The 23,725-nt window shown below is 43.5% G+C and overlaps 1 non-coding gene across 1 annotated transcript; it reads left to right on the top strand.

Moving 5' to 3' along the window:
• Positions 1 to 12,517: 12,517 nt before the first annotated feature.
• Trnat-ugu lies at positions 12,518 to 12,591 on the top strand. The gene has a single exon. It is a non-coding gene; the product is annotated as a tRNA-Thr (tRNA).
• Positions 12,592 to 23,725: the final 11,134 nt, after the last annotated feature.

Here is a 23,725-nt window from a genome sequence, read left to right as displayed (position 1 = left end):
ATTGGCATCATTATTGTGGACCGTCCGTGGGGATCCAGTAGACTTTCAGCAAGACATACGAGTCCGCACCGGTGGCCAGCCCAGTTACCGTTTGCACTGAAGTTGATCCCTCACCCGTGGTCGAGTGAGAGGTCGCCTCGGGGAGTGACAGGCTGTGGAACACTTCCCATGGGGCCGTACGTAAGGCCTTCCCGTTAAGTCTGACAAACAGGTTCCAATTGCTGTATATGATTGACACCGTCCCTTAGCCAGATACTGTCGCTTATCTAGTTTCAGAGGAAACCTCTCAGTCTGCAAGACCCGGGCAGTCACAGAGTGGGAGGTTATTGGAAGATGTAAATGTAAATGTCGTGTGACTAGGGCCTCCCGTCGGATAGACCATTAGCTGGGTACAAGTCTTTCGATTTGACGTCACTTCGGCGACTTGCGCGTCGATTAACATGAAATGATGATAATTAGAACAACACAACACCCAGTCCCTGAGCGGAGAAAATCTCCGACCCAGCCAGGAATCGAACCCGGTTCCTTAGGATTGACATTCTGTCGCGCTGACCACTCAGCTACCAGGGGCGAACTTAATGTCGTGTGACTAAGGCCTCCCGTCAGGTAGACCGTTCGCCGGGTGCAAGTCTTTCTATTTGACGCCACTTCGGCGACTTGCGCGTCGATGGGGATGAAATGATGATGATTAGGACAACACCCAGTCCGTGAGCGGAGAAAATCTCCGAACCAGCTGGGAATCTATCCCGGGTACTTAGGACTGACATTATGTTGCGCTGACCACTCACTTACCGGGGGCGGACATTGGAAGATGGGAAGCTCCAATGTTACACTCATTAGGGGCCCCTGAGGGGCACGTCTGCCAATGAGGGGAAGAAAGCAAGTGTGCACTCCTGATAAATACCAGGTGGAGGCACCGCACATGTGGAACGATTGCAGCCAATTGCAGGTGGTGGCTCACAGAGGTAAATATGATGTGTGTTGCTTTGGATCGGAAGTGATTCCCTCTGAGAACATTAAATGTATTCGAAATTGCGAATGCGGATAATTATCAGCTGTAGAACAGAACGACAATGAAAATTTGTGGCTGACTGAGACTTGAACCCGGATTTCCCGCTTATCGCGAGCAGTCGCCTTCCCATTCGGCTGTCCAAGCATGACTCACGGCCAGACTCAAACTTCTATACGTCGTCAACCATTTGTCCACACCTTGTACATCCACTACGTATATTCTCGTACAAGAGAGACATTTTACTTGAAAGACGCTTGCCTAGAGTAGGCGGATAAATACGATATCGTAGTGACTGGCCGAGAGTCGTGCATTCGTGCATGGAGAGCCAAAAGGTAACGTGGCCGATCGAGATAGGCAGGAAATCAGGGTTCGTGACAAGGCTCGGCACGAATTTTCATTTTCTTCATTCCATTCTAGAGCTGATGGTGGTCATTCGCAATTGCGATTAATGTATTTCGTAGCGGCTGTAGTCACGTCAGTGCCTGTTCCTTTGGACATGGGTGCATGTTTACAGGAACTTTGCATTGTAAATCGGAATAACAGAGGCACTGAAATACCGTAGATTCTCTTTGGTTTAGAGCGGTTATCTGAACTGGTAAAGAGATGAAAGCAGGACTCACCATTTCCAGCAGGACCTATTGCAGATCTCTGGTACACAGTCGAGTGGAGGGTCTGAATCAGAGGCTTCGACGGTTCTGGAACCGTGCAGGCTGCAGATTTCTCTACTTGTACCATAGGATGGTGGGGTTTCGGGTTTCAGTTTCGGGTTTCACTAAGTAGGTCAGGCGCTCATTACATGCAGGAGGCTGCTGCACAGGAGGCTCCTACACGGGTATTGGGGGCTATGTAGTGTGCACTGGGCAGTTTTTTAGATAGGAGGGCCTCGGGGAAACACATAAAGGACTTTAGTCTCAAAGGGTACAGATCGAACACAAGAAAAATGTAGACCTAGGAACCATCGGTATAACCAGTTGAAAATTGTCGTAGCTGTGTTGGGAAAGAACCAGAGTTCCAAGGGGTAATATAGAAAGCACTGATGCTCAAATCGTTATAGACACTGAAAGCTTGTTAAATCTGGAAAGAAGTTCAGCCAAAATTGTTGCTGTGAGTTAGTATGGGTAGAGGTCATCCTTGGCAACCGAAATAAAATGATAATTGCATCCTTTTACGGACCCCTCAACTCAGATGACACAATTTCTGAAAGGTACAAAGGAAACTTGACTCTAATTTCAAACACGTACCCGACTCATACAATTATAGTTCATTTTAAGTTGCCGAAAATACATGTTTAAATCCGGAGGTATGCATAAAACATCTTCCGATATTGAGATAAATGCATTCTATGAAAATTATTTCGAGCAATTGCTTCAAGAGCCCGCTGGAATAGTAAACGTTTGTGAAAACACGATTGACCTCTTAGCAACAAACAATCATGAATGCATTTTGGGAACAGCAGTGATCAATAAAATTGTAAATAATTACTATTAAAAACAGTCTTGATCACAATTTATTTTATAAGGTGACCGGTTTCGACCACTGCTGTGGTCATCTTCAGACCATTGAGTGGAAACCCCTTTCTGTTGGAGAATCACAATCATGAGTTGATAACGAGCTTCAAAACGGACTCATGGGTTAGTGAACACAGAGTTGTCACAGCAACACTGAATATCGTAACTCACACATCCATCAAAAATAAAGGAAAAATATACCTGTTGAAAAAATCAGGTAAAAATTCGTTTGACGCCTTCCTGAGAGGCTACCTCCGCTCCTTCCAAATTAACAATGTGGGTGTAGACAGACGTGGCTTGAATTGTAAGAAATAGTATTTACAGTAAGTGAGAGATTTACATCAAATAAATTAACAGACGACGGATCACTTTATTTGCGGAATCACACTAGTGACTTCCACTTCACTAGGGGACGTCCTGTCAGTTACTGCGAACTGTGACCTTTCAGACAGTAAATAACGAGTCCAATTGGACAACTGAGTCTATAGTTCATAGGAAAGCGATGTGCTTGGAAGCTGCTTAAGAAAAATGATATCAAAGGCCTTTTTGCAACTGTATAAATACGGAATCAATTTGAGCCCATTTACACAGTACGTCATGCGAACAAAGTGCCAGTTGTATCCCATAACAGTGATGCTTTCTAAATCCATGCTGGTATGATGTCAATGGGTAACATATATCGGGGTATTTCATAACATTGGAACACAGGATTTGTTCAGACGCCCTGTTGCATGTCGATATCAATGAAATGAATGTGTAGCATAGTGGACTACGTTCATTTTCATTCGTATGTGATGCAGCGGTCTGTGCGAGTTTCTATCCTTCTCCCTCGTCGTTACTACCAGATACTCCTCATGACGTCGTAGGAAATGTAATTAGGGCGCTGCATGTTGATGCACAAGATGCACTCCTAAATTGTCAGCTCACTCAAGAAAGATATCACCTGCAGAAACATATTCGTCCTACTCGACCACGACAGCGTAGTGTCAACATAGTGGATCAAGTCTGGTGACGTTGTAATGGCTTTGTTACTTCTTGAATTATCTTGTAAGATTCATTTGATATATTCATGGTATACCAATCAAAGATTATAAATGAATTACACTTTGGTATGCAACCGACTTATCAAATTCGTGTTTACAGATAGGGGAGATTACTTTCACGCAACAGCTACATTGCGAATTATCTGTATCAGCCAACACAAGGGCAATGAGGAGGCGGTGAAAGCTGCAGGTGCTCGTTTGCCCCATGAAAATGTTGACAGTGTCAAGACTAAGAGGCGGTAGCTGTCAGTTCCAAACTGACGCGAGAGCATCATTTTACCCCCTCCGTGACAAAACAACAAACAGCCGGCCGGAGTGGCCGAGCGGTTAAAGACGCTACAGTCTGGAACCGCACGACCGCTACGGTTGCAGGTTCGAATCCTGCCTCGGGCATGGCTGTGTGTGATGTCCTTAGGTTAGTTAGGTTTAAGTAGTTCTAAGTTCTAGGGGACTTATGACCACAGCAGTTGAGTCCCATAGTGCTCAGAGCCAAAACAACAAACAGCTATATCGAACTCAGAACATCTTTAGAAATTTTGTCATCGTAAGATGTCTAACTACGTTCAGTAACCAGTAGATCTAGAGGTAAGAAACATAAAGTACAGCGGAAATGCTACTGAAAATACACAAATCTGTTAATGAAATCGTATCACTGAACACTCTGTTAACTTTCTTTCAGCAGCTACTGTCACAGCCACATTGTCGTATTTACGTTGTAGTCCAGTAAATCTACTTGAGTATGAATAAAGACTTCACGTTTAATTGAGATAGTCAATCATTGTATGGTATTATGATGTGACTACAATTGTGTTACTGTAGTGCATATTAATAGCGTTTCCCGCTAGTTATTGAACAACATAAATATATTCCACCTCGTTGCCGAAAACGCTCTGACGATGCTCTGGGCCCGCATCTCGTGGTCGTGCGGTAGCGTTCTCGCTTCCCACGCCCGGGTTCCCGGGTTCGATTCCCGGCGGGGTCAGGGATTTTCTCTGTCTCGTGATGGCTGGGTGTTGTGTGATGTCCTTAGGTTAGTTAGGTTTAAGTAGTTCTACGTTCTAGGAGACTGATGACCATAGACGTTAAGTCCCATAGTGCTCAGACCCATTTGAACCATTTCAACGATGCTCTGGAACTTTTTCAAACCGACGCATGTAGCGTCATGTTGATTCTGAGTTAAGCCACATTTAAAGCGCAATCACCTAAACAAAAGAAACAAAAGAAAATGGAAACTAACTTTCTTTGTAGTTGACCGATAAGGAGTGAAGAAGATAAACATGCGCGGGTGCCAGATCAGAAGATGTGTGGCAGGCTTGTTTGCCAACCAGACTCCTTGGTGCTGTCTTCCAGGTGGCATTTGTTACTCTGCGACTGCAAGGCATCTCATTTGTTGATAACGAATGTCAGCTGTGAAGTACACATCCCTGTGAAGCAGTTTGTACCAAAAAACACGTTCTTTGTGTCACCCGACGTATATCAATAACAACACATTTTGTGGACGTATATAACCCAACGTTTGAGATAATATTGTTTGTTATGGCTTACCCGCTATTTCCTCCTTATCAAGTTACCATACGGTTTTTCAAATCGCCATCAGGCGGCACTGATTTAGATTTGAGGTAATCCCCTTAAATGTATTTCCGCAAATGCCAGGATCAATCCTTTGAAAGAGCACAAACGACTTCCTTCCCCATCCTTCCCAGTTCGAGATTCTGTTTCTCGTCTAATCTCCTTTTAGACGAGACGTTGTACGGTAGTCTCCTTCCCTTCTTTTGATATATAACTAATGGAGGCAAGTGTCACACCAAGGTTAACTGGTCATCACACTTGCAAGTTATCGGATACACTATAACTAAATGTGGTGATTTATTTATCTCAAGACAATCATACTTGAAACGATACAACTTGACTTTCTTGATAGCACTCACTCCATACAGGGCACAGGTGTTTCGAATTGCGTCCACTGCTTTCACCCTTTTATTAAACACAAACAGAACACAATGTCACAAATGTTATACTCGACTCTGTTTTAGACACCGTTTTGTAATACATGATGCTCCTCATAACATCAAATATGAGAAATATTCAAGTTATCATGGCACGAGCTATATTACAAACCTGAACGAAATAAGACCATAGGTTAATACTCTATTAGCAATATGCTATACAAAATCGCCACATATCCTGCTGAAATATAGCATTATATCATACACAACATTACATGTTATACTTGCTAATGCGAGTGCATGAATGTCCTCAGGAGATCATAGAGTCCATGCCTTGGGCGGACGGCGGTCTGTACGAAGTGTCCGCTGACTGATGGCGCTGCAATTGGTCCTCCCATGACAGACAACCACGAGCTCTTTCAGAAATACGTTTCTGTCAGATTTTTCTATTACTGGCTGGTTAGAAAATGAACGAAACTGTCTCTGACCTTCTGTCAGACTGATGCTCATAGAAGACAGATGGAATAGGGCTTAAAAAAGAAAGGAGAAGGATGGATTTACTATCACGGCTTTGAGTTTGCACTACATGACGTTGACTACTAGCCCACGAATAGGTTATTCATAACAAAAGCACAAGTGGAAGTCAACACTTCTCGTAATGTGTGCTGCGTATCCCGTTATGACAGAAAAACATGATGCTAACGCATGTGAAATTAGGTATTTGGTTGGACTGAGGGTAGCTTGTAATGGCTAAGGTACGAGTATTAGCTTTTAACAGGTACAAATATACCCTCTTGATCTTCAGTAACCCAAATGAAGAATGCACGACTGTGCTGTGGTTCCAAATCAACATTAAACATATCCTTTCGCTACTGGGAGGAACAAAGTTGGATTACCTTTGCTGTCAGAGGCAAAACTTGCTGCTTGCAGAAACTCTGTCTCTAGTAAGCTTTCTGACATTGGTAATGTTATTCTAGTTCATGAATCAATCGCCATGTAAAGTCATAGGAGCCCGCCCAGCTAGCCGCGCGGTCTAGCGCGCTGCTTCCCGAGTAGAAAGGCGAGCCGATCCCCGACATGAACCACCCGGCGGATTAGTCTCGAGGTCCGGTGTGCCAGCCAGCCTGTGGATGGCTTTTATGTCGGTTTACCACCTGCCTCGGCGAATGCGGGATGGTTTCCCTTACTCCGCCTCAGTTACACTATGTCGGCGACTGCTGCGCAAGCACTGTCTCCACGTACACGTACACCATAATTGCTCTACCACGCAAACATTTGGGGTTACACTTGTCTGGTATGAGGTTCCCTGGGGGGCGAGGGGGGGAGGGGGTCCAATGGTGGTCGAACCGCACAATTACCCTGGGTTCGGTATGGGGCGGCGGTGGGGTGAGTGGATTGCTGTAGCCTGATGTGGGGTTGTAAACTACTGAGGACTACGGCGGGGACGAGGCCTTTCCGTCGTTTCTAGGTCCCCGGTATAATATACAATAGACAAGGTCATAGGACCTTCAATTCTTATTTTAAGTGGGCTTCAGATTCTGAAAATAGTTGCGCTGGACTGGGATTGGAGCTCTGATTCCAATTTTTCTCCGGACCTGAATGCTTCGAGGTGATACTGTCCCATCACGATTCCAAACTCCTCCAGGTCTCTACGAACGGCGTGATCTTAACTGCCAGTGAAAGAGAATTTGATAGTTGATACCTATTCGTGTGAGGTCAACAACTGCGATATGCATTTGGTTGGAGTCCCAGACAGCACAGGGCCGCGCGGGATAGCCGCGCGGTTTGAGGCGCCTTGCCCGGTCCGTGCGGCTCCCCCCGTCGGAGGTTCGAGTCCTCCCTCGGGCATGGGTGTGTGTGTTGTCCATAGCGCAAGTTAAAGTTAGACTAGGTAGTGTGTAGGATTAGGGACCGATGACCTCAGCAGTTTGGTCCCATAAGACCTTACCACAAATTTCCACATTTTGCATTAATCTGAGCAGCAACTGCTTATTCATGGCAGGCAGCACAAAACTACTCGTTGCGTTATCTGTAGTCGAAAATGTGCACATCTCGCTACTGGTGACGAGAAAATAAATTTTTCATGCCTATTCGTAGTTATAAGACAACAGCAAAAGGTGCCGGGTTCGAATCCCTGCCAGTCAGATATCATTTGTACCGTCGTTTCAGGTTCCAATATCAAGCTATTGGTGAACATATTTAATATCTGACGTCTGATTGCGTTTAGTTAACAATTCATAAAGGTACTGGGTTCTACTACCCGTCCATCGTCACAACTTTACTTCATAGCGTTTCACACCTTTGTGTTGCATTTTCTTACATACCTTTCTTGGTTACTTCCCAAAGGCAATATAAGCTTATTGGGGTCCCGTTTCAGTGCTAAACATATAGTCATTTATTTCCAGGTTCAGACATTTGGTTTTGTAAACGGATACCGGTGCACACTCTTTACGCCTATTCGATTCTGTATCAGACACGCAAGCTTTGTTGGTTCAAATTCGGATCACGAACAACAACTGGTCATGTTATTTAATGAGTGTGATAAGACTTCTGAAGTGTCACTTATTGTAATGAAGTTTAATTTAAAAACGTTATGGACTGCCTCATCTCTAATAACATATTTTCTAATATTTGTTATGTGATGGTATTGGCTTACATCTAGACTGACTGCCATAAAGAGCAGCGTTCTCTCGTAGTCTCTTGTAGTACCCATTGTGTATAGTCGTTCAACTTTACCGCAGAAAGTTTAGTGGGCGCGCGACACACCTATGCTTTGTTGGTTGCATACACTAAGTCGCGGATATCACACAGTAATTAAGGTGTGGCTCGCTTTTTGGGCTGTCGAGTGTACCTGATAGCTGCCAATGGTGATCACGAGAATGTACGGTCACAAGAAGACCAGTCTCCAGACGGTCATGTGATCTTACCGAGAAGTAAGACTATATTGTTCAGTGTATGGTTCTGGCGCATCATACCGCATCCGTGGCAGAAACCCGAGCAGCCGTGGGCATCACAGTGACGCAACGAAGTGTTACAAAGGGGTCACTTCAAGGATAGCTCCGATCAAGACTCCCTGATCCCATACCACCGCAATTTGCGGCTTCAGTGTTATGTAAACGTGAGCTCATGGGAGGGCTGGGTGGAGGTCTGTTGTGTATTCTGATGAAATCTGGTTCTGCCTCGGTGCCAGTGATGGCCATGTGGTGGTTAGGAGAAGGCCAGTTGAGGATCTGCAACCAGCATGTCTGTGTCTTACACATGCTGGACTGACACCTGGAGTTACGTCTGGGGTGCGATTTCGTATAACAGCAGGAGCACTCTCATGGTTATCCGACGCATCTTGACAGCAAATTTGTACACTAGTATGGTGATTACACCAATTATACTGTCATTCATGAACAGTATTCCGCACAAATACTGCTCGATCACCAGATCTGTCTCCAGTCGAGGAGTTGTGGGACATCATCGGACGACAACTCCAGCGTCGTCCACAAACAGCGTTAATCGTCACTGTATTGACTGACTGGGTGCAACAAACATGAAACTCCATCCCACAAACCGACATCCGGCACCTGTACAACACAATGCAAGCACTTTCGTATTCAACATTCTGGCGGTTACATCGGTTCTTAATGTACCAGCACTGTACATTTGCAAAGCTAACTCGCGCTTGCATTAGCCTGTGATCTGGCAATGTTAGTCACTTAAATGTGATACCTAGACAAGTGTATTCCTGAAATTTCATTATTCTAAATTATTTTTTTTTTGTTTTGCACTTTTTTTTCGTCACTGTTTTTTTCGAATATAGCCAAGGTCTGGATTTATTCGTCTGACATTTATTGGGATACATCGGTCATTAGTGCCTAAGGAGAAAACAGATATCGTCATAAGCTAAACTGATTGCCATGCAATAACTTGGAAGCGCGACTGAGAAACATCGCCGTACACTGATAACGGCGTTTGTGAATAGAATACAACATGACATTGTTGCGAAGACAGGTCATCGTAATCTGACTCGTGCAAACTCTTTAAGAGCTACTGAGAGGCAGCGAATGAACTGATTTACCGCTGGAATGGCTTCGTTGTCCTAAGCGGATAGCGCTTGTAATCCGCAGGGTAGCGCTGCCACACGGCCGGCTGAGGGATGGCTGACCCTAATTATTTTCCGCGCAGCCATCTCTTCCAGAGCGACCCCCCCCCCCCCCCCCCCCCACACCAAGCCTTCGCTGCCGTTCTGCGAGCGCCTTGCAGGCGGGACGCGCGCCGCAATTAGCGAATGGAAGGCGCGAACCTGCCGCGCTGCAGGGAGACGAGCTCGGCACTCGTAATTTTTCGCGCCGCTCCACATTCCGCGCAGGTGCGGAGGCTTTCATTAAGGCAGCCCGTAATTAAAACGGCTAATGTAAGGGTGCTGCGGATTTGTGCCGGTGATATTCTCTAAGCCGCCCGGCGTCGAGATTAGCCGGGTAGGTCAGCCATCGTCGCTGCTGCCGCCGGGTGCCGTGGCTGGAATACAAGTACAAGCGAGGCGGTTTTCTAGCCAGTGCGTACCGTTTACCGTCTGCGTCCTTTCCATGCTACGCCGCCGAAAACTAGGCAGTAAGAACTCTGGGAAGCACAAATCATTTGACGTGATCGCACAGTAATGAAATTTACATCGCATGTGCTTACTCCGCCCAATGCTTATTATCGACTTCAATTCCCTTACCAAGAAGAGTGCTCGAAGATGTGAAGTCTATGCCTGTCACATACCACACAGTGATATTGTTTCATTTTTGCCACTATTCCGCAGTTATTTTACTGATAATATTGGATATGTGAGTTTCGAAGGAAGGGTTTGCGTTTTCGGTGCTGGGAAGGTGCACTACCGGTGTCGCCTCAGGGCGCTATTTTCGGCAGAAGGCAGCAAGTGAATCTCATTGGGAGAGACGAGCCTCCCCAGGGAGACGGGAAGTTTCCGTTGACGTGAGGCTGCAACCTGCTTTGTGCTTTTGTTGGACGGAATGGGCGCCTGGCCCAACTAAGGGCCATCACTGCCAACTCCGGAGAGTAATCAAGATATCTGCCTGTACTGCACGAACATCAAAGGTGCCGCCCAGCCAACTGAACTAAGTTGCCCCATCGCTGTGCTTGCCATAAAGAGACCAGAGAAGACACGCTGCTCTAGGCTATTGACAACCTCATGTTTGTTAATTAGCGCTTTCTCTGGCAAGAGTGGTAAGTTTCTGCTGTGTTTCTCCAACATGTCATGACAGTAGCGATATTCTCATCTGCCACATTTCAACAGCAATGAGTTATCCCCTGCATATGCTGTTTTCGAGAGGTTAGGTTTTTGTGCTCCGTGAATTAAGATTCTGGGCTGTTTGTTCCTGGCTGCCATGATGAGCTATACCTCTGCACGCCGCCATCTGGTGCTGATCGGCGCACATAACATATACAGGGTGAGTCACCTAACGTTACCACTGGATATATTTCGTAAACCACATCAAATGCTGACGAACCGATTCCACAGACCGAACGTGAGGAGACGGGCTAGTGTAATTGGTTAATACAAACCATAAAAAAATGCACAGAAGTATGTTTTTTAACACAAACCTACGTTTTTTTAAATGGAACCACGTTAGTTTTGTTAGCACATCTCAACATATAAACAAATACGTAATCAGTGCCGTTTGTTGCATTGTAAAATGTTAATTACATCCGGAGATATTGTAACCTAAAGTTGACGCTTGAGTACCACTCCTCCGCTGCTCGATCGTGTGTATCGGAGAGCACCGAATTACGTAGGGGTCCAAAGGGAACGGTGATAGACCTTAGGTACAGAAGAGACTGGAACAGCACATTACGTCCACATGCTAACACTTTTTTATTGGTCTTTTTCACTGACGCACATGTACATTACCATGAGGGGTGAGGTACACATACACACGTAGTTTCCGTTTTCAATTACGGAGTGGAATAGAGTGTTCCCCGACATGTCAGGCCAATAGATGTTCAATGTGGTGGCCATCACGTACCGTATGTACCGTGATGTGCCTACAAACCCAGAGGATATGAAACAACGTATTGTGGCAGCCTGCGGCGAAATTACACTAGATGTACTGCGGCGTATACGACATTCATTACGCCAGAGACTGCAATTGTGTGCAGCAAATGATGGCCACCACATTCAACAGCTATTGGCCTGACATGTCGGGACACACTCTATTATACTCCGTAATTGAAAACGGAAACCACGTGTGTACGTGTACCTCACCCCTCATGGTAATGTACATGTGCGTCAGTGAAAAAGATCAATAAAAAGGTGTTAGCATGTGGACGTAATGTGCTGTTCCAGTCTCTTCTGTACCTAAGGTCCATCACCGTTCCCTTTGTATCCCTACGTAATTCGGTGCTCTCCGATACACACGATCGAGCAGCGGAGGAGTGGTACTCAAGCGTCAACTTTAGGTTACAATATCTCCGGATGTAATTAACATTTTACAATGCAACAAACGGCACTGATTACGTATTTGTTTATATGTTGAGATGTGCTAACAAAACTAACGTGGTTCCATTTAAAAAAACGTAGGTTTGTGTTAAAAAAACATACTTCTGTGCATTTTTTATGGTTTGTATTAACCAATTACACTAGCCCGTCTCCTCACGTTCGGTCTGTGGAATCGATTCGTCAGTATTTGATGTGGTTTACGAAATATATCCAGCGGTAATGTTAGGTGACTCACCCTGTATATACTAAGATGGTATCTGTTCTTTCGGACATGTCCGAAAGAACAGATACCATCTTCGTATATAAATAGTTAACGCTCACCGGCCACTTGACCATCTTCTTCTTCTGTACGAATGCACAAACAGTACCCGAACTCTTACGGGAATCGGCAACGCGCCGCGACTAATGAGTACAAAGGCGGGGCCACTACGAATGTAGTGCGGGACAATACGTTGAGAATGTGGGTTTCGCAGGAGGCGTGCCAGAGATAAATCCCTTTAGTCGCGCTATCCTCTGCGTCCTCGGTGGCTCAGATGGATAGAGCGTCTGCCATGTGAGCAGGAGATCCCGGGTTCGAGTCCCGGTCGGGGCACACATTTTCATCTGTCCCCGTTGACTGTCAACGCCTCTAAGCAGCTCATTTCATTGTAATTTCACACATAACGCCAGCCGGAGAGGCCGTACGGTTCTAGGCGCTACAGTCCGGAATCGGACGATCGCTACGGTCGCAGGTTCGAAGCCTGCCTCGGGCATGGATGTTTGTGATGTCCTTAGGTTAGTTAGGTTTAATTAGTTCTAAGTTCTAGGTGACTGATGACCTCAGAAGTTAAGTCGCATAGTGCTCAGAGCCATTTGAACCATTTTTCACACATAACATACTTTATGGCAAGAGAAGAGTTGTGGCAGCTGGCAGCGCAGTTGCCAGTACACCACACGGAAGTGCAGTGGGCCAGTGATTGGTGCGGCCGGAGCTGGGTGACAGACCTTCGCCTCTCAGCCTTCGACACGTGGCAGCCAAGGCTACAGAGCCTAGCAATGTTGCATGTTTCGTTGCAGCATTCTTGTTGGTAGCATTCTACTGAGCGATATGTTCCTTGATGAATGGTTTTTTCCCGTGCGTTGGCACTCTTTGCATCCTGACACAAACAGACAAAAATAGATTTTCGATATTAACAAGGCACAGCAAAACTCACAAATGTTACATGTAAAATATTGTATGAAGACGTTATTTTTATTTTTCGTGTGGGAGAGTGGGAACCCCAAGAGCATCCTCATATGCCTGATCATCTCTCGTCATGACGGCACAGGCTTCGGTATCGTCGCTGCTGCTGTCCTCATCGTCCGACAAAGACATTACCATATTTTGTTTTGATTCTTCTCTTACAACATCTGCTACGTTCGAATTATAATCTATTTCCACACATGGTTCACGACATTCTTCCAATTTTCTAACGTTATTCGGATGACAGTCTCATTTCGTGGACTCTCGTTACATCGGAAGGTAAAAGTTTTATTTCGCTCTGCAACATCTACTTTTATTTGACTCCAGATAAGTTCGATGGCGTTTTAATGGAAGTGGTACGGTGGAAGTTGTGTCACTTTGTGTCCGTGGTTCTCCGCTACCGTATCAATAATATTTTGCGTCCTCTGTGGCTCTTCTATCGCCACACTAATTCCAGCAGTTCCGCCTTTCGCATATTCTGTCCAAAGAATATTTATTATCGTCCAACTAGCTGACTATTTCGTTTCTCCTTGCAGCAGCCGTTGGTGAGTTATTTAATTGTACACAATGGTAAGGCGATATGTCCATTACAAAATGCGACCAGAACTGACATTTGGTAGCAAACAAGTAATCGACAGTATTCTTTGACTGAAATATTATGATATCAACTGGTACAAAACCGTTCATAGAGCCAGCATGAACAATGAGTCGCCCTCCCATACCAGTTGGCGCAATCGTACTTCCGTGTCTGTCCATGTGACGGGTGATGCACGTTGAGCCATGTTTCGTCAATCCGTATTACCTTTTCCGGGTTCATTGCTAGCAACTCACGCATGAAACGACATATCCATGCCACAATCCTTCCGCACTGCGTTATTACCTTTCTTTCTGAGAACATTTCCCATCGGAAGTAAAAAACAGAAAAGCAGGTACTTGTCGTTCTGCATGTGAACAAAACAGGAGCTTAGATAATTTTTTTTTTTTTAAAGGAGGGTTAGTTCTGTTCAAGTACAAGATATTCGTTCAGGTCAGTACACCAAAATATTAGCAGCTGAGGTGTCGTAAACTGTTTCAACGTTTACAATTGGAACACAAGTTGTATCTACCGAAAATTCTAATACAAAAGAATAGAAATGAAGGCATTGCGGTACGAAAAAATTTTGATGCTTATTGATATTGATGTAAACCACTCCGTAAATCGCTAGTGCTTAATGGCTGTAGACTTTATGCTATGTGACAGTTCATTTCAAATGCTTTCTTTATCGGCGTAGTTATCCACATATTGTTTAATATTTCAAATCGGTCAGCATCGCTTAAATTACTTCTGTCAACACACGAATAAATGTCACTGTTTACGGGTGGAGTTGGAAATGGAGAAACGTTAACACAATCGTACTTATCTTCTGAACTGACTGCATCAGGCTGAGAACAAGAAATGAAACTTAAACTACTTTTCTGTATTTTTAACGTCTTCTTTAACGATTTCACTGGGTGATTTCGTTTCTACTACTTTGAAACAAATCATTTAATTTGTGCTTGAAGAGTTCGTTTTTGGGCTCTTGGCTCCATTATAGTTTCCAAAATAAGGCAGTGAACATGTGATGTGTTCGGTGTTGAAAATTTGTGGCATTGTACGTCTGAGATAATCATAAATTCTGTGTGTTAAGGACAAAGAATGAAAGTAGTCTAAACAGGGTGATTTTGTAGACCACGTGCTTTCTATTGCGTAATCTGAAAACTGACAAATTATATAGAGTGAAATGTTTAAAAATTCCACAGACCGACTACGGTTTCCCACAATTTTTGCTATTGTATGCCACATGACATTTTTAGAAATTTGGGGTATCACTGTAGCATGTTCACTTTATAACGAACCATGGAGTGAGAGAGGGGCCGGATGGGCGCTAAAGGCTGTGCGGTGTCTATTGTAGGGGTAAGGAACGATCAGGGAGTAATAAATTTCACCATCTTGCTCAGTGTTCATAGCACCTGTGCGGTTTTTGCGTCAGGGCGATCAACTACTATGTGTAGTAGAAATATGACACACACATGTAATAATATTTCGTAAAAGCACTATTTTACACAATCGTTCACGCTCACAAGAGGTACTTATTGTGACAAATAATGTGAAATCAAATTAAGTCGGCTCTGATACAAATATTCAATGACTGAGAGAGGAATGACATTTGAAATATATGTTTAACTTTTGCATCACAAATAGTATAAACCAATTGTGAAAAAGAGTAAAAAACTGAACCTCGAACGTAGTAAATCAGAGTCAGAAAGCAAAAAAATTAAGAGTCAAATCAAATTTCGACGCTAAATCAGATTTCAGTATCAGTAATTAGACAGTTTTCAAATTTAGATTCTGATGAAAGAACATCGACATGTTTCAACTGGAAGCATGTTGCTCTCTATCTTTAATCAGAGCTTGAGCGTCTCGCTCGATTGAGTTCAACTTCACTCCCAAGTCTTTTTCAACACTAATGCTGTTTCTCATGCTCAGCAACCCACTTTCACACATATAAATAGTAACAAACGGCACCAAAAATCAGACTGCTTGTTTCAAAGAGAAGAATATCGTATTCGGTTTTTGTTCCCATCCAGAAAGAAAGCAGAGTTTTCTTTTTGAAAATGCCCTCCATTGAACTGTCACTAGCCGCGCCGCTGAAAATTTCTTTCGTGATTACCCGAAAACTCCGGTACTTTTCCTGAAAATGAATTTTATAACCAGTCATATTTTGTGTAATCTTCGGGAAAATATTTTTCGTAACTTTTTTGAAGGACCTCGAAATTTATAATAACATCTCGATCTAGATCTTCCATGGGAGTTAACTGTCTTCCAAACATAGTGTAAGAATAGGTAAAGAGAAAAAGTTATTGCTCAGCACTTGTGAACTAAAAAGAGTCATGTTTCTTTTCAAAGACGATACTTCGCTGTCCGATAAGACCGCCGTTGTGCCTTTTCCTTGTAGACCAATATTCCAGATACGAATCCTTTCAAAGATATAAGTGATATCAGCGAAAAACTTCTTCATACAATATACCAGTGTTTTTGTCACTGAGAAACATAAAACCTCGAACCTCAAGTCAAATATCATGTTTAAAGTGTTACCACGAGAGAGCTATCTCACTTCAGTATACCTCCCGTATCTTCACATAACTGAGTGAATAACCGTGAGTTTAGAGCCCTTACATTGATGAGGTTTATAACCTTTACAGCGTCTGTCCGAACAATATAAAGAGTTTTGGGGTTTCGGGCATATACATAGGAGCCAATGCTTCTTGGCGTATTATACAGCGTGTACACTGACAATCAGAAGGAGCTTTCTTTACTTTTTCTGTCAGCCCTGTCAAGTGTCTGTACATTTATTTGGTCCTATCTGTACAAATAGCAACACATTGTTGCCGAGTAATGTCTACTTGTCTACTTTAAACGAATAAAGGTCAATTTTATTAAAAATGTTTTCTGCTGTAACGTTGGATTTAGGCGGTTTTAAAATAAAAACTCTTCTCCCATATCTTCATGATAGCCAACATGTGGAAAAACGAATAACTGCGACGAATTTGTGACGTCTGTATTATAGCATATTTGAAGAGCGAAATAAGTGCACTCTTGCAGTTGTAACAACGTTCCTTCATTATTGTAAGGCGTGTCTTCGGTTTACCTTACTGTTGGCTAACTGAACTTTTGGTATTTCTTTGGCTTTCTCCCCCTAAACTGTACGTACCATATTTCTAGCCGCGGCCTGTAAGAAATTGAGTGATCCTTTTCTTCCTTTGCAATTCTAAAACTAGCCAGGTATGAGGGTTTTATCAACTTACTTGTTAGTATCAGTGTTTATGAAATTTTTACAAAGCCCAGATTTACATTAAATATTAATTCAGAGTGCTTAAAACTTCGATGACGTTTTAACAAAGTAGGCTTCGTGCTTTGATTTGAAAGCGTCTCTAACATTCTGCGGTAAATTCATTTTCTTTAACATTATACATATGCTACTTTTGTTAGTTTCCTACTGTCAAAGAAGGTTATGTAAGCAAAATGTTTTACTTATAGCAGTACGTGTTTTGCTTACGTGTACACGAATCAACTGAAGTGTCCTTTCGTACCACCACCGCTATGCGTACCACCATCTAGGAACCCCTGCTACAGTGGCGAGCTATGTTTCTCTGACTTACAATTTTTTTTAAGGTTTCTGGCTTTAAATGGAAAAGTGTTACTCGCATGCCACTGTTCACATGTAATTCGTTTTATTATATTATCAAAAAGGTACCCTTTCTAAAAGGAGGACGAGGATATAGAACACATCTTATCACTTCTTTCACACACATGTAGTGGAGATCAAAGCAACTGACCCGCGTCATACGTAAGTATCTGCGTCAGGAAAACTTGTAGCTTCTTTCTTTTGTACGCTAAGGGCAACTGCATTCGCGTAATGTGACCTTACCACACAGCTCGTCCAGCTTTTCTTGAGGCAATGCCCCCTAAGAATTCGTCAAGAGAATTCGGAAGTTTTCGTGATGCTTGCCACTGTGCTTGCGAAGCTATACGAGCTGAAACTAATTGTAAGTGGCACTGCTCCAGCCATTAGGCAGTGAACTCCTTGACCTTCAGCTGTTTCATTAATTTAATTTCATTTCGTATTCATAGCTACAAATAAGTATCAGATGTGAACATGAACGTAGCCCTAATGCTCTTTCACGAAATCTTGCTTCTTCCTTGCATCATTTACATCACAGCAAATTGTTAGATCGCAACGCGAACTTTAAGTGTCAGCAATGTGTGAGATTTTCCCCCAAAACATTCCATTGCTTCTATTGGCTTCTGACAGAAAAACAGGTCCGCCAAGCTGTATTTCCGCGTGATTTCGCAGTATTCAACAGCTTTTAGTTTCCTTCACCATGTTTTTTTGCAGTTTGAAAACAATCTCATAGTTGCGTATTTTAAGATATAATTCGTAGGTGTGGCTTATCAGGGAAGTAAGAATCAAAATCGAAACTATATTCAGTGTTTCCAGAATGAGATTTTCACTCTTCAGCGGAGTGTGCGCTGATATGAAACTTCCTGGCAGATTAAAATTGTGTGCCCGAACGAGACTCGAACTCGGGACCTTTGCCTTTCGCGGGCAAGTACTCTACCATCTTTTTTTTTTTTATTTTTTTTCAATGTCAGGCTTACCACCTTTGCTGACATACATTTTGTTGTACTACCGCATAAATAGTGTCTACAATGTCCATATGTTGACAAATAGTGGCTAATTACAAAATTAATTAATTAAGGAAATGAATAAAACTGAAAATGTCCAACTGAAAGACATGAAGACATTGCGTATAGTACAAATACAAAAGAAACATGTTCCTGTAGCAATGAAATGAAATTCGTGTCGGGGGGCGACACCTGCTCGCGACCCGACGTTCGATAGAGAGCCATCTATCGACTCGTTCTCCAGACTTTGGTGTAAGACTGGGTCGTCTTCTCGAAATTAACTAAGCGTTCGTAAGTGTGATCGATGTCTATCTCGGCTTCTTCGTCTATCTCATCTCTCAGCCGTCACACCCCATCTGGCCGGCGGGTCGGTAAATGTAAGTCGCAAGTATAGCGAAGTCTTGCCCATATTTCTTATGCTGTTGCAGCTTCGTGTGTCCATCCAGGAGAAAATGCCAAAAATCAGTTTTGTCCTTTTCCGATTCGTTATACACGTAGCCCACCACCATTCCCCGTACCCATGTCACTGCATTGGTTTTTTGGACCGGAAAATAAGGTTCTTGGGGGAAAAAAAGTGTGTCGGATGAAATGGTGTGAGGGGCGGAGCGTAACAGGAACGCCAATATCTGTTGTGCCAAGTGCCACACTGGAGCCGTCCCACTACATGCTAAACGATGTTCATCAGTGTCCACCGTTGCGCAGCCTAAACATAGTGGAGTGTCTGCCAAATGAATCGCGTGCCGCCGTTGATTCGTTGCGAACTTCCTATTTACCACCACATACCATGTTGAGGGTACCGACGTTGGGAGGTAAACGTTCCGTATAACGCGCCATATCTGTCGCCTGTTCTTGTCTGGGTACTTCTTTTCCAGGGTATTCCTGGGGCACCGGCGCAGTAAGACTCTATAATTCCCAATTTTTATAGAAATGATCTGGACAGTTTCGAGTCATATCATGCCATAAGAGATAAACTGAATATGTGGCGCAAGAAAACATTATATCATAGAGAACTGACGGTTGTTCACCAATATAAGATAAATACTCTGTACCCCAGTTTCTACGGGAGTGGATGCGGCAAGGGCCATCTGTTGCTTCCCAGTCATTACATCACTACAAATTAAACTCTGATGCGCTCTAAAGTCTAAAGTATTCAATGTGCTCACGTTTTTGGTAATCAATATCATGTTTAAACCATGCTTTTTTTCTGTTTTAGTGATCACAGACGCTATAGTTTCACTCCGTAGATATCGACAGAAGTCGATATAAGTTATCGGTGCTAAGTTAAGCTTCGACGCTAGTGGAGAGTCAGGTGCGGAGAAAGCAGAAACGTTGAGGAGGGATGTAAGAGGAGGAATGTTATCTCCCTGTCATACGATGACACCGCTTTAGGCATGTATGCGAGCAGATACTCGGTGGCTAATGGTATGAATTATACACGGATGTAACAAGGTTATGTAAACGCATGTCGTACAGTTGTTCATGTTCAGACTCATTCGTTACGCTATTTGTTTTTCAGCTGACGTACACAACACAAGTTCTCTGTGCTACTATAGTGCTACCGCTGTTAGATCACTAGAGTTGGCAGCATTCAAAACAGAATGACAGTCGCCACCAAGTGTACCAACAAGAAGAGAGCCGAAGCTCAACTTAGCATTGCAACTAAACAGACATCATGGCACTTTTTACTGTTGCCAAACTTGGCAACCTAACACTCTTTGCAATCATTACAAGTGTCAAACAGGCAAAATTTACTCTCCTATTCAATACAACTAGTAATTGCTGCATTTAAATGTGAACGACTTTAAACACACTTTAAAAAAAAAGAGCTGCATGGATCTGAGGGTGAGGGTTGGACCCACTTGCCCCCCCCCCCCCCTCCCCATATCTGCTCCCCTGGAACAGTCCACTGTCTGACAGTGATTCCATCAACTTCGCAAGTATACCAGTATATATGTTGCCCAATAACACTCATCAAAGTTGTCTGTTTCAGTCAAGCGACACAATCCCTCCCTTGACTTTCCAAGCGACACAATAACAAAGCTCTCAGCTGAATTGGCAGCCTCTTTATCATTCGTGACTTGCTCCACTGAAACTGTAGAGGTTTTCAATGCTTCTGCCACCCCATCAAACACTTTAATCAGTGGTATCAAAGGCCCAAAATTGTTCCTTTCCCTTTCAAAGTAAACATGAAATCTGTATACAAATTCGTGTGATTGAGATTTCAGAATAGCTCCTTTTCCAAAATTTCTCTTATCTGCACTGTGGGAAGCCATTTTCCACACAGAAACTCACAGAATTGGTGGAACGCGCACGTATACGCAAGACCTGAACGATGTATGATCCACCACCGACTGAAAGCGGAGGTCACCTAACACTACGGCAACACTATAAGGGCGGCAGGTCGTGGTCTAGTGGCTAGCCGGCACGGTAGCTCAGCGTGTTCGGTCAGAGGGTTAGCTGCCCTCTGTAATAAAAAAACTGAGGGAATGGATCAACAACGAATCTCAACGGACGTCAGGTTACGTCCGCCACGAACAATTGAAACGAACTATAACGAACAAAAAAAAAAAAGTTACTACCGTTGCTGCCTCTGGATCACGGGGTCCCGGGTTCGATTCACGGCCGGGTTTGGGAATTTCCTCTGCCCGGAGACTGGCTGTTTTTTAGAGAAATTTGCTGTCTGTTAATTTATTGTAATTCATGTCAGTCATCAGATCAAATAAGTTCCCGTTTTGCACAGTACCAAAAATTCAACGATAATTTGTTTAAACTTAAAAGTAGGGATTGAGCACTGCACATGCTCATCTGTGTGTGTGAGCGCGAGCGTGTGTGTGTGTGTGTGTGTGTGTGTGTGTGTGTGTGTGTGTGTATGTGTGTGTGTGTGTGTGTATGTGTGTATGTGTGTGTGTGTGTGTGTGTGTGTGTGTGTATGTGTGTTTAATCCATACGTACACAAAAAGTTTTCAACTCATAAGTCTTAAGAATTATTTCTTAAGGGTATTTCTAAAAGTCATCCATCATCCATCAAGTGTGAGTAATTCATTGCTGAAAAACATTTTGGGCTTAGGAAAGGTTTAGGTACAAGAGAAGTAATAGTTGCACTGCAATTTATAATGAAAAACTGCCATGATTAGGAGGAAAACGTGGGCATTTGTTTTATTGATTACGGAAAAGACTTCGATAGAAAATGAGATCATAAACTTATGGAAATTCTCAAGAGAATGGTTAAAGATCAGAAAAAAATCCACTGTATAGAGAATTTATTTTGCCATCAGACAGCACATGGCAAGTTTGATAATGAGGTCACTGCCTAGGTTAATGTGCAGAGTCCTACAAAAATGCGTGTGTCACCCTTGTTATTCGACTGTTACTCAGAGTGTATTACTCAGGAAGCACTTGGAAGTACAAAAAAATGGCTCTGAGCACTATGGGACTTAACTACTGTGGTCATCAGTCCCCTAGAACTTAGAACTACTTAAACCTAACTAACCTAAGGACATCACACACATCCATGCCCGAGGCAGGATTCGAACCTGCGACCGTAGCAGAGGTCACCCAGGTTGAATATTGGCACTAAAAAGAAGCATTCGTCACATGACGGGTCGATTCCTTTGCAAATGCAAATCTGCAATTCAAAGGCTTCTCAATACGAAGACTACACAGCTTCACATACCTTTGAACCCGTCTCAGTAGAAAATGGAGAACAAACATGGAGATAAAATGTCGCGTAGGAAACGCCCGTAACGCTTTCATACAATTTAAGAAAATTCTTACAACTACAGACCTAGACCTAAACCTTAGCGTCCTATTTGTAACAGGCTCCCTTTCATTTTTACAAGTATTCGATTCTGATGGATGGACACTAAATATAACAACAGCAAGCAAGCAAGTAAGAAAGACGACACTGAAATGAGGTTTTACCTCAGAATCCTCAAAACGCCGCGGCGAGCAAGAGTAACTAACACCGAAATATTGTGAAAAATGCACGAACAGCGAGAATTAGTAACAAAGTTTAAAAGAAGAGGAATTGCATATCTAGGACACATCTTGCGGAATGTGCTTCTGCAATTGTTAAAGAGAGAAAGATTGAGGGGAAAAAAAAGGAAATGCTGAAGAAGAATATCTTCGATAGATAAAATAACGCGGTGGGCAAAATTACTAAGTACGGATCGACCATTACATATTGCAGATTGTAAAATAAAGATGCATCGTGTTATCGCCACCATCCATTAACTGATAGGCAGAAGAAGGAGAAGATGAAGAAGAAGTCTAGGCGGGTCAATACTGTTCGATGCTCCCCTGACAGTCGTTTTAAGATTCGACGTCCAGACAATTTTATGGTCTTCGACGCAGTGATCAACTAGCCACATGCGGCTGAGAGAAAGCTTTAGCAGTTTTTGATCTAATCATCGTTTTATTTTAGGATTTATTTTACGTCATGACTACATCATCTTTTTTTAAAGAATTTGGAATAGACAGTGAACGTGCACGTACGTACGCGTAATTTTTATACGTACGGGATGTGAGACTAGTTTAGTGATTGGATTTAAGAGTTTGCAGCACACAAAACACAGCATGTAATGCTCAACGGCTAAAAGACTTCAGAGGTAAAATTAACTTCAAGCATGCCTGAGTGTTATAGGTCCTCTACTTTTCGCAATATATACGGAGTGGTCCATTGATCGTGGTCCATTGATCGTGACCGGGCCAAATATCTCACGAAATAAGCGCCAAACGAAAAAATTGCAAAGAACGAAACTTGTCTAGCTTGAAGGGGGAAACCAGATGGCACTATGGTTGGCCCGCTAGATGGCGCTGCCATAGATCAAACGGATATCAACTGCGTTTTTTTTAAATAGGAACCCCGATTTTTTTTTAAATGTTAGTGTGGCACCCAAAGAAATACACTCCTGGAAATGGAAAAAAGAACACATTGACACCGATGTGTCAGACCCACAATACTTGCTCCGGACACTGAGAGAGGGCTGTACAAGCAATAATCACACGCACGGCACAGCGGACACACCAGGCACCGTGGTGTTGGCCGTCGAATGGCGCTAGCTGCGCAGCATTTGTGCACCGCCGCCGTCAGTGTCAACCAGTTTGCCGTGGCATACGGAGCTCCATCGCAGTCTTTAACACTGGTAGCATGCCGCGACAGCGTGGACGTGAACCGTATGTGCAGTTGACGGACTTTGAGCGAGGGCGTATAGTGGGCATGCGGGAGGCCGCGTGGACGTACCGCCGAATTGCTCAACACGTGGGGCGTGAGGTCTCCACAGTACATCGATGTTGTCG

The sequence above is a fragment of the Schistocerca piceifrons genome, chromosome 1 (assembly GCF_021461385.2).
Source record: "Schistocerca piceifrons isolate TAMUIC-IGC-003096 chromosome 1, iqSchPice1.1, whole genome shotgun sequence".
Lineage (NCBI taxonomy): Eukaryota > Metazoa > Arthropoda > Insecta > Orthoptera > Acrididae > Schistocerca > Schistocerca piceifrons.
Note: the sequence above shows the minus strand (reverse complement) of the source record. Positions and strands in the feature narration are given on the sequence as shown.